The 18,371-nt window shown below is 40.0% G+C and overlaps 1 long non-coding RNA gene across 1 annotated transcript in view; it reads right to left on the bottom strand.

Annotated features, from left to right (window-relative positions):
- Positions 1-18,371, bottom strand: part of LOC310714763 — a 203,992-nt gene that overhangs the window by 31,815 nt on the left and 153,806 nt on the right. Inside the window, exon 10 of the long non-coding RNA XR_014530051.1 lies at positions 18,233-18,367. This is a non-coding gene — a long non-coding RNA (uncharacterized lncRNA). The remainder of the gene's footprint in view (positions 1-18,232; positions 18,368-18,371) is intronic.

The following is an 18,371-nucleotide window of genomic DNA, read 5'->3' as shown; positions in this document are numbered from 1 at the left end:
ATAGCTCTGAGTCACTGCCTTGAATTCTTTATCTGTCTTTAATGGCTTTTTTATAGACATTTGTGCCATAAATTATCTTAACTGTTCTGTTTGGCCCTCTATCCTTTGTTAAGAATTATTATTGTGGAGCTTGCTTTTAAGTTTTATTGCTTATTCTCTAGCCTCCCTACAGCCTTTTAAGAATCATTGGATCCCATTCTCTTAAGGAGGACTGCATGGGCAGCTGCTTTTCTCTGAGATTCCATTTTGATATATTAAGCTTCAATTGAAAAGTAAAATATTAGGCCGAGGCAAAACGTGTATTATTTCTCATAATCAACTTACTTTTCCCAGTTGGAAGAGAGCCATTTTACTGTGGTGCCAAGTGGCAGGATGTGTTATTCTTGGTTCCTTTTCTGTCCCTACCTTCTTCCAAGAAATTCAGGGTTCTGTGCTTTATGGGTTTCCCCACACTTTATTCTTGCTATGGCCCTGTGAAGGAGGTTAGGATGACATTTCCCCCACTGCATTTTGTTGACACCTCTACCAATAAGCACCTCTTTCTGTATACATCAACACAATTTCTTGCTGCAGGGATGGGGAAGCTGGCCCTCCAGATGTTGTCGGACTACAACACCCATCTTCCCTGACCCCTGGCCATGCTGATGGTAGTTGATGCCCAACATCTGGAGGCCAAAGGTTCCCCATCCTTATCTTACAGTGAACAATATGAGAAGTTAAGCAAGGCAATAAAAATGGCCAACTCTACTCCCTTACACCAATAAAAGCTGGTCCAAGCACTGCATTACATATTACTCCTTTGTTCCTTCATTGACTTTCTATTCATTAGAGTGTTGTTTCAGTGCAAAGTTATGCCACTTGAGGCATACCTACAGAGAAAAATATTCAAAGTGCTATTAGGACCAGAAGTCAATGTGGCTGTAGAATGATTACAGAAGAGAACTGAGGGCTGGGAAGGCTCTGAATGCTAATCCTTACTCTGAACCACTCATTCATTCTATTACCTTGAGCAAAGAAGCACTATACTAGAGGGGAAAACAGGCTGAATAGGAGTGGGATTTCATTAGGTAAATAAATTGCACACAGTAACCAAACAAACAAGTAGTGTTGGATTGGTACTGAAATACAGCTAACCTGGACAGTGCATCAAAATTACCTTGGGGTAATCAGGAAACAGGCTTCATTTACTTCCCTGAAAAACACACAGTGGCACTTCAAGTGCCTAGAGATATAGCTTTAAAATTGACTGGCTTGTGTGTGAGGTGGAATTCTTCCCGAGAACTGTTTGCTTTCCACTAGCCTCATGGCAATAGCTGGAAACATGTGGAAGAAGCAAACAAACATACAATTTCTAAGTTACTGTAGATATTTAGCAGAAACATTTTGGTAGGAACTTTCCATATTCAACACTCCATGAGTTGAACCAGGCTATATGGGAGCCTATACTAGGCTAGATTGTGTTGAAAGGGGACTCTAGGCTACTATGCACACATGCATTCCCTCCAGTACCAATGCACTTAAACTTTACTCCATGCCATTCACATACTGCAGCCTTTCCCAATCTAGCTACTATGGCCAATGGTCAGGGGTGATGAGAGTTATAGTCCAAATCATTGGGAGGGTACAAGGTTATTGGAGGCTGACTTGTAGATGCATACTGATGTCTGTTCACATTTACTCTGAGGGCTTATCCACATATACCTTTTGCCCCAATCTTTCCAGGACCAGGTCTGTGCTGAAAAGTTCTGTATCTGAAAATAGCTTGTGTGTGTGTGTGTGTGTGTGTGTGTGTGTGTGTGTGTGTTTGTTTTGCTGCCCCAGAGCCTTTCCCATGAAAACCCTCTCTTTAGCATTCAACTGGAACAAATATTAATTAGGGGTTTCCATGGATTTCCATTTGCCCCAACAGAGCTTTAAAGAGTGGGTTTTCCTGAGAAAGCGCCAGAGCAAAAAACAAAACAAGGCACTTGGCCACAGAGCTTTAAAGTACCTGGAAAGAGCAGAAGAAAGGTATGTGTGGATCTGAGAGACAGAACTAGTTGATACATATTTTTACCAGCAGCTGGCAACTACTCCTCCATCAGGTTCCTGTGCAGATATGTTGTAAGAACAATGAGGACAATTCCATAGCTTCAGAGAATGCCCAAAGCATTTGTGCCACTGAACAAATGTTAACAGAATCAATGTTAAAATATAAATGAAATGACCTGATTGACTATACAGGTTTAAGAGCCTCGTTGAAATCTGAAATTAGGTGATTATACTCATTCTAATTTTGTCATGCTTCCATGGCAGCCATTTTGAGTTATGCCAGATCACCATGGCAGCCATGTTGTATATGACACCCACGGTGCTCTTTCAAAATCTGAAATTTGCTCACCAGTCCAAAAAGGTTGATGACACAAGCTCTAATAAGTATACTTTTTGTTTCTGTTTGTTTCTCAACATACCTAGGGAAAGCCCATAGGCACATACATTCTGTAATCTGAAAGACAGAGAAAGTAGCTACAGTAGCAGCTTACAGCCATTAGCTCCACACTGAGAAGGCAAATAATGGAAGAAACAAGATGCAAATCAAAAGCCAGATTAGGGTTAAATCAGTATAAGATGCCAAGCTATATTGTAAAGCAGTATAAGATACAAAGTCTCAAACTCCTTTTGTAGTAAGATCACAGCAAGGAAACATTGTTCGAATGCAAACCTATTGTTCAGTGAAAGTATGTTTTCCAATTGAACTGTCTAATCATAGGATCCTCATTATCCTCTTGAGACAGAGAGAGAAATGGAAAGGTGCCAATTTCAGCAATTTGATAATAGCATGTGTAATTTTTGAAAATGCAAATCACAGGCTACTTATGGTGATGTCTCAATGGATTTTCTTCAAGGCCAGTTTAAAACATGAGTTTAATCAGCAGTAGTGGTTGTGGCGGAACTGCAAATGACAGCTGGACGCAACCATTTAAATTTCCCACAATGTCCCAGAGTGAGCATTAAGTAAAGTAGCATTGTGGGAAATTCAGAAAAGACTGACAGATCCAGCCACTCAGACAGATCCAGCTTGGTGGGCCCTACTGTCTCCATGATGCTCCCCTTAAATCTCTCAGGATCCAGCCCCAGAGTGAAAACCTGATATGAGGACCATTCCTACAAAAAACAAGGGTAGCTTGTATACACTGTATACACTGCCATTTGCTAAAAGTATGTGAGTTGTTAATTTTGCTGCCAATAAAAAGGTTGTGATTTTTCAAAATGTTGAACAAAATTTAGAACAAGGTTCATCATAGTCAGTTAAGTGTTTAAAGATGGGCTTAGAGCAAACATTGTACCTGCTCTTTTGCTTTAAAGTGAAGCATTAGGAAGTTGCTTCTGCAGTGAACAGGAATCCAGTTTACTTACTTCACTTTATTGCACTAAATATATATATATATATATATATATATAAAAATTAAAAAATGAATTGTCTTGGATCCTAACACTTGTTCTACTTATCGAATGGTTTAACACTTGCAAAGCAGGGTTTTCTCAGCTCCCAAAATTCAACTTTTGTGTTGGGAGGATATGTGAAAATCAACCATTCCTATGTGAGCAGAAGTACCTCTCGTTCATGCAAAAGAATCTTAAGATCCAAGCCAATGAATAGAACTGGTGGAGAGTTAAAGAAAATAAAAGAAAGGGGGGGCAGGAACAGAAAGATACACACCAAGTCCTGCAGCTGCTTTGTAAAAATGACATTTGTAGAGCTGGCTATATGTGCATTTTTGACCCTTTAGCAGTTCTGCTAGTGCAGCATGATCATTTGATTAGACTACAACAACATCTTGACATATTTACACTGACCTGTTCCAGACATACTAATGAAAAAACCAACCCTATTCTTGTGCGCAGTGGAATATGGCATGCCTTCTGCCACTGACAAAAGCCTGCAAAATAAGTGTTTGTCAAATGAGTTGCTGAGAAATAAGAAAAGCAAATAAAAGCTGTGGTTTCCATTCAAAAATAAAAATACCTTTCTTAGAGAAATGATACTCCAGTGACAGCAGATGCCTCTGAAGTATATTAAGCTTTTGAAAGCATTTATTCTCAAATGGTGCTCTCAGCAGAATCATCAACATGAAAGCTCTGCCATCCTTTGACAAGTGCATAGCTACCATGGAACCTGACAATTAGCCCAATTAGCTAAAACAAGGGATTTGATCCATTCATATGTAAGTTCATTTGCACGCTGCCTTTCCACAGTTCAGACTATGCTCAAGGTAGTTTACAACATGAAAATAATACATAACGGCAACAGAACGAAAGTAGGCATAAAACAATAAATAAAACAACAACAAATGCACAACCAAACTGAACAATTTCGACATAAATGGCAATATCTAAAACAAAAACAACAGCAACAACAACTTGCACCAATAAAACCCCCAGTACAACATCCCAGCCCAAGAGTCTGTTCAGCAGCCTCAGTATATGGAGCTCAAGCCAATCAGGGCCCTGCCTTCCCAGGCTAGATGAGAAAAGGCCTGCAAGGCAAGGAAGAGGTCTTCCAGGACTTACAGCCAATATGGCCCCAAGTTCTATGAATGGAAATTAACTCATGCAATGGGGCTTTCCTGCCATCTCCTCCCCATTGCAGCCTCCTGCAGCCTTCAAGTCAATCTCCCCCCCCCCCTTTGTGGCTGCAGTGGAAAATAGAAACCTTTGAAGACTGAGTGGAAAGCACCTTGCAAGCAGAGCAAAATAAGGTGGTATCTTCCCCTTCACGATGGCTCGTGCAACGCTAGATTCTGCCCAGTATTTTACAAAATTTCAAGTGAAATTTGGGGTTTATAGAGTAGAATCTGAGTGAACCTAAGATAAAACTTACTAAATCCTATACCAAGGAATATACTTTGTCAAATACTGCCAAATGTCAATGACTACATCTAAGATAATTGTCAAATGTTAGCTGATACAAAATCCTAGAATTAAAATTTTGCTGAATACAGATGCCCATATATGTAGGTAAAGTTTTGAGACTATTCACTATCAAAATTCAGAAATGAGGCTTTTCAAGAAAATTTGAGGGAGTGAGGAAATAATTTTAGTTGTGAAACAAAACAAAAACCAATTTACCAGAGTGAAAATGAGTTTAAATGAAGTCATGTTGCATTAATGTATTGCACTGTCTACAAAAAGACCTTGAGAGAAGAGAGCAATTGCATAATTACTTCCTAATGGATTGGACCCTAAAAGTGGTAGTAAGGCTTCCGTCATCACAAATGAGCAATTTTCAGTGACTCACCCATTTTCCTGCAGCCCTTTCACAACCTCCATATCTGCTCCACAGGTTTGAGGGAGACATCTAAAGCACTTTTAGTGGGTCATGGCAGGAGTGCCAACTTGAATAAAATATTGTGGGAGCCCATTATACAGTGCACACACACCATTTGAATGGGAATACCCATCAACTTTGTGGGGCCCGGCCCCCTCAAATATTTTATTGTAGAGGCCAAAGCCCCCACAGCCCCTGGGAATTGACTCCTATGGGGCATGGGATGGCTACAGGGGAGGGGAGAATCACTGAAAACTGCTTCCTTCCCTGTTTTCCTTACGGAAGCTTTACAGTAAGCTGAGTGACACCATTTGATACAACCAAATACTGATAAATTTTCAAAAAAGAAAAAAGAAAAAGGTATAACACCCTCTAAGGGAAAATTAAAGTGACAGCATCTCCATGGAAGCCAAACATACATAGAAAGGACATCACAATCAATGAAATAATTACTTCATGTGAACTATTTGGTGAAAAGATCAATAAGTCTGTTGATCTTAATGACATTGTTTTAATTATAAATCAAGTCAGAGCTGAAGAACAGAATAGAAAGTGACATGTAAATGAGGAACAATGTCAGAGCTGACATTATCAGCAAGGTGGAAAGACAGACCAGAATGCGATTCACTCCGATAACAAAGATAATACATTATAGTTTATTAACAGCATTAATGAGTCATGCAGCATCCTGTCATCAGTCAGGCAATGACCCTGGCAGAGATTAACGCATCCTTACTTGACATCTGGCTATTTATGTGTGCATCTCTTTCTCACAGATTGAAGTCACAAATCATCCTGTTCACTGTACTGAGACTACTTGCAAGTAAGTAATTATAGATCAGCAGTCCAAGAGAAAACATTGAGACAGATTTTAACCCACTTTGTCATGCTATCTGTGTAGTCTTGGTTTAACACGAGGTGGGATCAGGTTGTGTAACACTGCAATTATTCCTCAAGTAATCCCGATGGAAGAATATGTAGTAAAAATCACCAGAAACATGTGAATTCTGCAAGCAGAAGACTTTTCGCATGCCTAAAATGTCAGCATGTTCAGACCTATGTGGGAAAAGCCATTAACCAATAGCAGGAATGTTTGGCTATCACTGACCTCACTGTTTCTGACGCTTATCTTCTACGTTTTCCCCCTTTATGTGCAAATTTGTATAGGCAAAAATGTGTCAATGCTTCTTTCCAAGCACCAGTATGCAGAGTCTTAGCTAAATATTTGACTAGCTATAATTCACTGGCTCAGCCACACACAGGAGCATGTGTACATATAACTGCTTCCATGTGATTTCAATAATGGAGAATAGTGTTATCAAAGTTAGCATCAAAGCATTCTGGAAAATGGAGACAATCTAGCTATATGATTCCACAGATTCAAAGGTGCAAATTTTCCTGTCAGAAGAAGCTCAAAGGGTATGAAGCAAGTAATTGAGAGACCCAGACTAAACCCAATCAGCTTATGATGTGTTACCTGAGGGCTATTATGCTGTAAACCACTAGCAGCATAGGATGAATACAGATGTTCTCTTATAGGTGGAGACGTCAAATCACTTCTCATACATTCTCACTTTAGAAGTGAGATGGAAGCATGATGAAAACTGATGGAAAGTTTTTGCACCCCCTACCAGTTTTCTCTTTTACACTAAAGTGCAAAAAGTATAGAGTAAAAATGGTGGAACAAGTACAATTCATCATCAAACCAATTCTTATTTTTGTACAGCAATGACTCTTCTTGGACAATATTGTACAGTTTTACTGCTCTAAATCATCCACAGTCTGCTCTAGTGTATCTAAATTGGGAACTAGTAGGAGTGTTCTGTAGCTTACAATGGGTGCTTTTTGTTTCCCGTTGATCTGGCACAGCTTGCTTTGCAGAACATCTGAAAGTGTCTTGCTAAACATATTCCTTCTTCTCAAGCAATCTCTGACAGCATATGGCACTCTGATTATATCCAGATTAACGTAGTCATGCAAATAACTTACTCTTTATTTCGGCAGGAGTTAAACATAACTACAGTGGTACCTCAGGTTAAGTACTTAATTCGTTCTGGAGGTCCATACTTAACCTGAAACTGTTCTTAACCTGAAGCACCACTTTAGCTAATGGGGCCTCCTGCTGCTGCCATGCCGCCGGAGCACGATTTCTTTTCTCATCCTGAAGCAAAGTTCTTAACCTGAAGCACTATTTCTGGGTTAGCGGAGTCTGTAACCTGAAGCGTATGTAACCTGAGGTACCACTGTACCGGTAACTTGTTCTAGCTTTAAGCCACTGTGTTTTTGTGGCAAGAATTTCCTTCTTATATGTTTATTAAGATTATGCTCCCCTCTTTTCCAAGGAATGAGAAGTTCCAGGGACTATGCTATACATTTTGTAGCAAAACCCTATTGTCACACAGTTCCTCATGCCCCAATCCTCCAGAAAATATTTTGAGGTACACAAGCGGCTGTTGGGGAAAGAAGAATCAGTGAAAGTTGATCACTTCTGCTGGTGGGAGTGCCCCCCATAAGTAGAAAACTGCTGTATCTGACACACAATCTGGCAAGCACTCATCTTGGATCCCATTACTGTAGGAAATTATCTGTTCAGGAGACTACGAACAGCCAATGAAGGAACTAACACTAACACCGTTTTTTGTCAGATCCCAGACTCTAATCAGACAATACCTTCAGGCAAAGCCATGTTGATGGGCTCTTTCACAGTAATCGGTCACACAAAGCCAGAAACCGATATTAAAGAATTAGAAGAACTCACAAGCTAAGTGATGATCTACTTTTTCACTTATATTTCTCCTTCCTAATTTGTTAATGTTGTCCTTGAATATGTATGGTGGTTTTTTTTAAAAAAGGATCAATAAAAGCTGCAACAAACAAGCCATAAAGAACCAATCTGTACTATTTATTGGGCAAGCTTTACACTTGAGCTGAATGTTAAAAACATTAATTTGTCTGCTACAGGAAAAATTGAATTACTTCCAGTCTCATTTGCCAAGCCTTGAAAATTGAGAACGATGTATGTCTGCCTGCAAATATTAATAGATATGCTTCTTTTGTAGCACACACTTTTTCTTTTTTTAATCCAATAGGCCCAGTCTGATCTGGTGGATTTCTCCACTCAGACCTGGGGGAAACAAGTTATAGAACCTGGGTCAATAATTAAGAAAAACTAAGCCTCAATCAGCCTCTTAATCTGAGGTACCGCTGCCAACATTGATCCTTTCATTATTATTCAAGCAGCTCAGAGGCCTAAGATATGACTGCGATAATTACTTTCAGATTAGGGATAGTGTAGGGAGAGATTGTCATGGGGCAGAAAAGGAGCTTAAGTGAAACAGACATACAATTCCAAGGATGCAGCCCCATGGATGCTTACTTAGGAATAAGCTCCAATTCTCCTGGGCAAACATGGATGGGATTGGGTTGCATTGGCAGAGGGAATGTTTTGCTGCCCTGGAAACAAAAGATTCATTCAACCCACTTCCCACACACTTTAGATTGTCTGTTTTCAGACAAACAAACAAATGCAAAGGCTGAACTCCGCATTATAAGCTGACTAGCTGTGTCAGAATAGCTTAAGGCAGAGGTAGCCTTGCCACCTCTTACTCACCTGTGTACCATGAGTGAGCCTATCCCAGGGTGGGGCATAATAAGCCAGACATAGCCTAGTTCTGCCCAGCTGGCTACCTTTTTGTTGAGAGAGGCCTTCCTGACTCACTAACCCCCGGAGCCCCAGGTCTTTAGGAATGTGCTCTCAGCAAGCCTCATCTGCTTTCCCCACCAGCATCACACAGCCCTTTATGACAAGTCTAGGGATCCTCCTTTCATCGTACAGCTGCCTCAGCATGCTTGCCAATGTTTAACTTTTCCTCTAATTGCTCACGCTGCCCTATAGCTTTGATCAACCTATTTAACTGATCTCCACCCATGCCAATATTTCCAGAACCCTTCTAGAAGCTGTGCAGAGTTAGCCAAAGGGGGGGGGGTCAACAGGGGTAGTCAGACCAGTGAGGGATTTATAGCTATGTGCAGGATTGGGATCCCTTGAGGCTGAGGGTTCCCAAGTTATTAGTATAAATTGTTAATGGAGAAACAGGAATATATATATATATATATATATATATATATATATATATATATGAATTGCCATCATTCAATGGGTGATGAAGCCCAGTGCTGAGGCATCATCATCATCATCTTTTCCTGGATTGTTCCCAATTTGTCTGGTTGTGGGGTGGATCAGTGCAGAAGCATTATCATCTTCATTTGTATCACCATAATTTTTAATCATATTTTCCCTTATTGTTACCTGATCATTTTCTGTGGGGAGGACCCAGTTATCATTATTATCACCACCTTTTCTTCCTGCCTGACCTAGAGTGGGGATTGTTGGGGAGTGGGGAGCACACTGCAAACCCAGAAACATATTCTCATATACCCCTGATTTTTACATAGACATATTTATTTAGGTGAGTGGATAGCCCCCCACAAGGGCCCCCCACATCATAAATCTTCGACTGAGTTAGGCTAATAGAGGGCTCCCATGTGACCAGCAAAACATATAGGATAGGAGGGTACAAAGTTCTGAAAAGGGCCAGGTTAGGGTGGGCTGGACTTAAAAGAGTAGTGACTTGGCACCATGTCAGCCAATGTGCCAATGTAATGTGTGCCCACATACCACACCAATGCTTCATTTTCTACGGGATTGGACACAATTTCTCCTTCCAGCCCATTTGCCTAACCAGGTGCAAGGGAAGCGATATTAAGACAGGAATACACCGGCCTGCTAGAAACCATACCAAGATGACATTAGGAGCATGGAAGTCTAGAAGGAGAGAGGCAGAGGCAGAATGTCCCCATACCATCTACAATTAAGTTATTGCATTTCTTGAGTAATAGGAAATGTCTTTCCTGGCTCTCAAGAGAAGTCTCAGTATTATCACAATGATAATTGTGGATTTCCAAACAACAAGTCATGGCTCCTTATTTGAAAGATAAGCTTCCATGTAACTTTGATTTTGTACCAGAAAAAAAAGGATTTTCACCAAGAAAACATGATTTTATCAAGTTTTCAATTGGATATGTCTACTAGCTGGCTTAGTACTCAAAGAGTACTCAAAGGTATAAAGAAACTATTCAGTACTTCCTGGGTAATAAGTTATGCATTTCCACTGCTGTTGTAATGCTGCTTGCAGAAAGATATGTGAAGAGAACAACAGAAGGGATAATTTCTGAATCCGGCCAAGGAGGCTTTTATATCTGGGGGGGGGGGCACAAACCCATTATTAACACCATAAACATATCCATCACATTGACACGCAACCCCCCAAAAAACTCATTTGGATACATTCTTGGAATACTTGCTAAGGCAATGGCATTTAAATTGCCTCTGACATATTTAAAGGTAGGCTTTGGTGAGGGTATAGATAGCAAAAACCTTTTCTTTGGTATGCAACAGCAATCAAGAATTTGCACTTGCTATAAAGCATGTCAGAATAATGGATGGCATTCTCAGTAAAGAAAATTAATTTAAACAAGTCAGGTAGAAATTCATATCCTTCTTCAGTTGAAAAAAAATGCAAATATACTACTTATTTATTATCTGCATGAATTAATACAGGGAGAATGCAATCCTATACAGACTTACATGAGAGTAAGTGTTATTTAATAATATCACTTACCTCTAAGTAATCATGGATAGGATCAGCTTGCAAGTATTGGGGGACCTTGCTTTCTACATTTTCTGTTCCAGCCTAGTGATAACATTGAACAAATCAGCTTCTCTGAAATTGCCTTCAAATGATTTCTCAGCTATATCACATCCGACATATTTGTGGCAATCTGATATGGTTAATGAGCACAACTATTCTTTCTACATAAATATGTCATCTCAGGAAAATTGTTATATTTGGACACAAAGATTTGTGTGCCTTCCCTTTTTAACTATTCAGGTGCTTTGTTTCTTACATATTGGCTTCCAATAGTTTGGAATATAATATGTTAATAAGAATTTTCTTCTCTGTATTAGCACCAATAAATGATAGGATCTGTAAGGCTAATTTGATTTCTACTTCTTAATTTCTTGGTATTATTAAAAAATATTATGTGGCTTGTTTTCCCCCACATTCCCTTTTTTTAAGATAATGCACAATACTGAAAAATCTACAGGCATTCTGAGGATCAGAAATACACCAGGCATCTCAGAGAGTAGAAATACAAAGGGTGATTGGTTGGGATGGGAATTTGTCTACCTTAACTCATTTCCTAATAGCCAGCAGCAAAAATCTAAACCAAGAAGAAGAAGAAGAAGAAGAAGAAGAAGAAGAAGAAGAAGAAGAAGAAGAGGAGATATTGAGGCAAGGAAGAAGGGCTACCCCTATGCTATCCATATAATCAGTTATCAGTAATCAATATATTCAATATATATTCATATATGCTTACACAAATCAAGGATTACAGTACTTTATAATCCATTTGAATCAAAAGGGAAGCTGTGCCTTAGCTAACTGCAAACTGCTTGAAACAGCAAAGTTAGGAGCCGACCTTTCCCCTAAAAACATCTGTGTACCCCGGACAAAGGGGAAAGACATGAATCAGAGATTCTGGTACAAATTCCCCTCAGAACGGGCTAAATTAATCCACAGAACAGGAAGAGCAAAACCACAAAATGTCCAAGCTCCCTGTCCTGTCATAACTAGGGGAAAGGTTAGACTGAGCGTCACTGGGAGCATCGGAAAGCAGAACTGGAACCCTGTGCTTGACCAGTGCTAGACCAGGAGCTAGAAGCGTGACAACTGCTTGCAGATTGGCTGATTTTTGCTGACAATATTATGAGTCCCTCATGATTGTCTTATGATCTATGATTTGCTGTGATTTGCTCAGGTATAAAGACCCCTGCATTTCTGTCAATCGGGGTCCCAGTTCTTTGGAAGATATTCCAACTGGGTCCTTATTGCCTGGCAATAAACTTCACCTTCTTATTCTCCATTGCTGCGTCTGTCTGATCCTTAATTTTGTGCACCTAGCCAAAACCCACTAACGTCACGTGCTTCAATATGAATTCACACCTCAACAGGTGAAACAGATGTATTCAACTTCTTTTCACCATGGCTACACAAATATAGCAATTGGTAAATCCATAGAACAGGCATCCCCAAACTTGGCCCTCCAGTTGTTTTGGGACTACAACTCCCATCATCCCTGACCACTGGTCCTGTTAGCTAGGGATGATGGGAGTTGTAGTCCCAAAACATCTGGAGGGCCAAGTTTGGGGATGCCTGACACAGAAGTTGTAAAGAGCATTGTGCATTCAACTTGAAGAGCCTCTGAATCCTCCCTTTGATCAGAAACCCTGACCATGTAGGTTTCCTGAATGTGGAGACGATTCTAAACATGTTCACCTGAACATGAGAAGAATCACCCTTCAGACCTTCCCACTCAAGGCACAAAGGTTGGAGATGGAACCAGCAGGTTTGGACATGTTTAGGGCAATAGTGGGATCCATGGCCTGTCTCCTTCTCTCTGTGTTCTTTGAACACATGTTGGGAATAATATCCACTCTGTGCATTGGCTTGGTGACTTGCTCTGACTTGTTTTGGTTGAAGTCAAAGTATGTTCCTTCTTGCATCCTATGTACTTTTCACCAGTGGTACTCTAAAAGCACAAATAAAAATGAGCACAAAACTAAGAATCAAAATGTGTTCCCTTGGACCAGACTTCTCCAACCTGATACCCTCCAGATGCTGTGGGATTCCAACTCCTGTCATGTTTGACCATTGGCCATGATGACTGGAAGTGATGGGAGTTGGAATCCAACAATATCTGGAGGACCACAAGTCCCCCATTCCCTGCTGTATAGTTTTAGATATGGTGCCCATTATCTTCAGGTTAGGTAAGGTTCACATAGTTGTTGTTGCTTCCATATGTATCCCTGGGGTGGTGAAATCTTCTAAATGCCCAAATCTTTGGCTCACATGTTCATATAAAGGGCTAGACTGTGTACCTGTGTGCCTATGTCATTCAGCACTTTGGCGACTGGAGGTGACAGTTCTCCTGCCAATGATAAAGCAACAAGAAAAAGAAAACATGTCTCTAGTTCTTGTAAGTGATATGCAGATTATCATGCACTTCACTGTATTGTAGACTGCCATGTCATAGTTTAAGTACTGAAAACCTGGTGCACAAGTCAGTGCAATTTGATCTAACTGAACTGGAATTACCCACAATGTATGCTAAATTGACAAGCCCTAGTCTATTTGAAGCTTTGAAATCACTTTCATCACACATCACTGGAAATCTCTCAGAAGGACAAACATAGTAAACAGAGGGATTTTCTAGCCTGCCTCAACAGAAAGGAAAAAATATGTATTTTCTGTCTTTATATGCTGAGCTGTTTGAGCAATGAAAGGAGTGTGCATTGTCTGTTAAGCCATTATCTATAGAATTCAGGCTTCACAGAGATGTTGGTTGCTAACAGGGTTATATTCAGCTCCTTGACAGAGCTCTTATGCAGACCTGCAGCAAGGTTTCACATAGACCGAGGGAAAACAGAGGCTGGTGGGGAATTCTGGGGCTAGGCTGCTCTTAAGAAAACAGTTCACAGTTATTTCACTAGGCCCAAGGGCAACACAGCATAAGACAAATTAAAATTCCACGACAGGAAACCAAAAGGAATTGAAAGTTCGAAACATGGTCACAGGAACAAGGGAGCACAGCAAGTCTGGGAGCCTTATACTTCATCAGACCATTGTTTCCTCTAGCTCAGTATAGCCTAGATTCTTCACTAACTGGCAGTGGTTCTCCAGGATTCCAGGTTAAGTATAATTGTTTAATTTACACTGAAATGGAGACTGCCTATGTGCATTGCTGAAAGGGTTTAACTGGAAGATTCCACTGAAGATAAAGAAAAGGAAGAAGAGCTCTCTGAGCTCTTGGATGGGTTGATAATTAACTGTTGTTCTCTGGTAGCTCTGACAAGGTGTTTCACCTTAGATCACATGGGAGGCTATTGAATTGCAAATTCGCCATCTTGGAAGGGTGATAATGGAGCTCACTCCAGGAGCACACAGCCTCAGACTGGAATGGAGGCTGGAATGGGGGGAGGGGAGAGAGTTTTGATCTCAATCCTGTTTAAAATTATTTCTAAGATGATGGTGAGCCCATGCTTGGATAAGCATATGTTGTATGGAATTATTTGGATGTGGGTCTCAGCAATCTTTCATTCCAATCTTTCATTATGCATCCAGTTGCTTCAAGCTGCACAATACAGTGGTACCTCGGGGTTACTACGGTAACTTAATTCGTTCTGGAGGTCCATTCTTAACCCAAAACTGTTCTTAATCTGAGGAGCGCTTTTGCTAATGGGGCCTCCTGCTGCTGCCGAGCAATTTCCGTTCTCATCCTGGGGGAAAGTTCTCAACCTGAGGTACTACTTCCGGGTTAGTGGAGTTTGTAACCTGAAGTGTTTGTAACCCGAAGCATTTGTAACCTGAGTTACCACTGTATTAATATCTGCAATATCCAGGAAGAGGTCTCTCCTAGTCCCACATGGAGATACCAGGGATTGAATCCGGGACCTTTTACATGCTACATCTCTACCAGAAAGGGTGGACAGAAGGGCAAAACAACAATGTAATTATCTGGCTATGAAAGAATGAGTATCTAGACTACTCTGAGCTTGTTTCCACAATCACCCATAATGAAATAACAAGAACACTTTAATCTTGCAGGTATATTCAAGGGGAAATCCAAGCTGAGTCAACAGCTCCTGAGTCTTTCCTTGCATATGGGGGCTTTTTCTAAAGGGATCCCAAAGCGTTGTAGCTATCAGTGAGCAGCAATTTTTTTAAAGTTTATGAGCTAGTATTGCACAGAACCTGGAGTATTAAAGTCTAAAAGCCAGGCCAGATTGCAACAGTGTAAAGAAGAATAAGGTCAGGACCAACGCATATATAATGCAGATTCTGCCACCACAACCACCAGGGTTATAGCCTGAAACTACAGTCAATTGCATACCCTTGTGGGGGCGTAGTGATACTGAACTTCATGCCTCTGAAACAGAAAAGGGAATGGGAACAAGAAAAGGGGGAAAAGGCAGTAGAATTTTCTTTTGACACCAGCTTTCAAATCCTCTAATCCGGCCCTAACCATTCCATATGTAAATCGCAGATTCTCCCTGTCAGTTTAAATCATGTTGAAAACATTTGTGTGGGTGGGTGGTTGCAAATGTCAAATAAGTATGCCTTCCCCCATCTGTCTGCACAAGCACATTCCATGATCTGAATCACTTGAACAGCAGATAATTTATGAAAGACAATTTGTAAATAAAAATAGCTTTATTGTTGCAGATTTCCAGCAATTTCTCCCTATGCAAATATTTATATCTAGGATATGATTTAAATCCCCTCAAGAGGATGGATGATCAGAACCAGAGAAAAATGCTATAGGCAAAGGAAGAGTTATCAGAATATGGAGAATTCAGCATTTAGCAGAAGGCTAACGCAGTGCCTCTATTCATCTAGGCTGTGCTTCATGCTGTCTGGTGACATGCATTATTTATTTCCCCCAATTGCAGCAATATAATGTTTTTATGGCATGTTATAGTTCAGAACCTGTATACTATTCTCCCCATTGCAAAAAATAATTGCAACTCAAGGTGTTATTTCTTCTAACACAGGCACACTGCTTTCTATGGGAGTTAATACATGTCAGTTTTATATTGTTCTTCTTTCCTTGTTGCTTGAAATGTATCAGGTAGATATCCCCCTGTGTGCCAAAGGAAGGTAAACCATGGCTCACCTCCAGTTAATCACATTCTTGGGCATTAAAGCAAAACAAACAAACAAACAAAACTTTAAACTCTTTTATGCCAGGTCTACTGCAGAACACAGTAGAAAAGACAGCACATTTTGCTGTCAATTTATCAGTCAACAATATTTCAAATCATTTTTCAGGCTGCTCCGAATGCATCTTCATACCTTGAAAGATAGATTGAGAAACTGATTTCTGAAATGTCATTTTATCTCCTTTAAAACTACCAGCAGGGGCAACTCAGGCAGCAGATTATAACCACTAAAAGGCAGCAACTCTTTCATTGTTTGGTTTATTATTTTACCACTTAATGATTTTTTAGTCACAGGAAATTAAATGTCTTTGTCCATCTCTAGGTCTTTGTTGCATCTCTTTATCAGGAGGCAAATTCTATACCACTGAATTAAAGATATAGAAAGCAACCCAACTACAGCAAAAGTTAAAAGTCAAAATTTAGTGAATTTTCCAAATTTACAGAGCAAACTGCAAACACTATTTGCTTGTCAAGCTTCAATTCAAAATTTGAATGAATTAAACTTCTTAGCACATCTTGGTTGTTGTTTTTTATTTCACAAGCTTCAAATCCAAATGCTTTCTGATTATTTACTCTCTGTACCACTCTTCATACAAATATATATATCAAAGAAAACATAAAATGAAAATATGGAGTTAACAAATGTAATTAACCCCCTGTCCCAATATACTCAACAGTACAACATCAGCAGAAACAAATCACACTATCATATCATAGAACAATAGAATTGTATAACTGGAAGAGACCCCGTGGGTCATCTACTCCAACCTTCTGCAATGCAGGAATCTCAACTAAAGCATCCATAATAGATGGCCATCCAAGCTCAGCTTGAAAGCCTATAAGGAAGGAGAGCCCACACCTTCAAATGGAGTCCGTTCCACTGTCAAACACCTCTTAACATCAGAAAGTTCTTCCTGGTGTTTAGTTGGAATCTTCTTTCTTGTAACTTGAAGCCATTGGTTTGGGGCCCAGCCTCCAAACCAATAAGACTGCAGAAAATCAACCAATGACATGGCCAAGGACCTCTTGGAGACCCAAAGACCAGGAAAGGCAAATTTTAGCTATCAAGTGTCAAATACAAATTACTATTTAATGTAATCTGTCAAGTGTCATTAGATACTAGATATAATTGCAAGCTATCTATCAAATGCTGTAAGATGAAACAGGCCATCACATATCAAATATCTGCTGATGTTCCTATGCAATGTGCGGCAGCAAGAGAATATTGGGAGTGTTTTAGGACAAACTTGCTACTGAGGGGGAGGGAGAGATGGGACAGAATGAGAGTTCTATTCACAGAAGGTATCTTTCCTTGACCAGAAGAAATCTTTCCACGAACACCAGTCTTCTTCAGAAGATTATTCTCTCACAGGGGAAAAACACTGGATATCCAAGCAACTGTCAAATCGCAACAGGCCATTGGAAGGCTTTGTGTGAACTAAGCAGGCACAGCAGAGCAAGTCTCAGGAATCTTTAAGGCATGTAAAAGTTCTTTGACAGGCATGTATCCTTGTAATATATACCACTGAATATAGCTTTCAGTTAACACTAGTGACAGTTGACATTGCATGTCAACTGTTATATACTACCAGATGTCTCCGGCAGTATATCAAACTTTATACAATGAGAACCAAACCATAGCCCTTCTTCAAAACTTGCACTTATTCAAATTTTGCAATGCAGTTCTCCAACCAATGTTTACAAAAATGCATACATTGGGGAAACGTGTGCATAAAAATGAATATATTAGTAGGGGGAAATCCAAAAGTGAATAATATTAGGAGAAATTGCTTGCAAAAAATGTGTGCATTACTCTAAACTGCATACAAAATGTGCTGCTTAGGAGAAATATTTCATGAAGATTTATTTTATTTTTATTTTTTGCAGAAATGTGGAGTACTAAATTGAAACTGAAAAAAAGAGAATACAAGCAAACAAAAATTTTCAGAACCTTCCATTCCTAGTATTGACTTGAAATTTCTTTTACATTATAATTTTGGTGCTCAAAAGAACGAGCGGCACAGAATCGCTGACTAGAGCCTGACCCTGCTTCTGTATTCACACAGAGATGGTTTCCCTACCTGCTGCCCTCATGTCACTACGGCATGCCTAAACTGGCATATGGCGTGGGAGCTGACTTTATAGCTTACTTTCCTCCTCGACAGCTACCTCCTGGCTCTTCTCTTCAAATCTGGTCATCTGATCATCCCTCTGCCCTGT

Source organism: Podarcis liolepis (genome assembly GCF_965112155.1).
Source record: "Podarcis liolepis genome assembly, chromosome: 9".
NCBI lineage: Eukaryota > Metazoa > Chordata > Lepidosauria > Squamata > Lacertidae > Podarcis > Podarcis liolepis.
The sequence above is the reverse complement of the archived record's forward strand: the minus strand, read 5'-3'. Positions and strand labels throughout refer to the sequence as shown.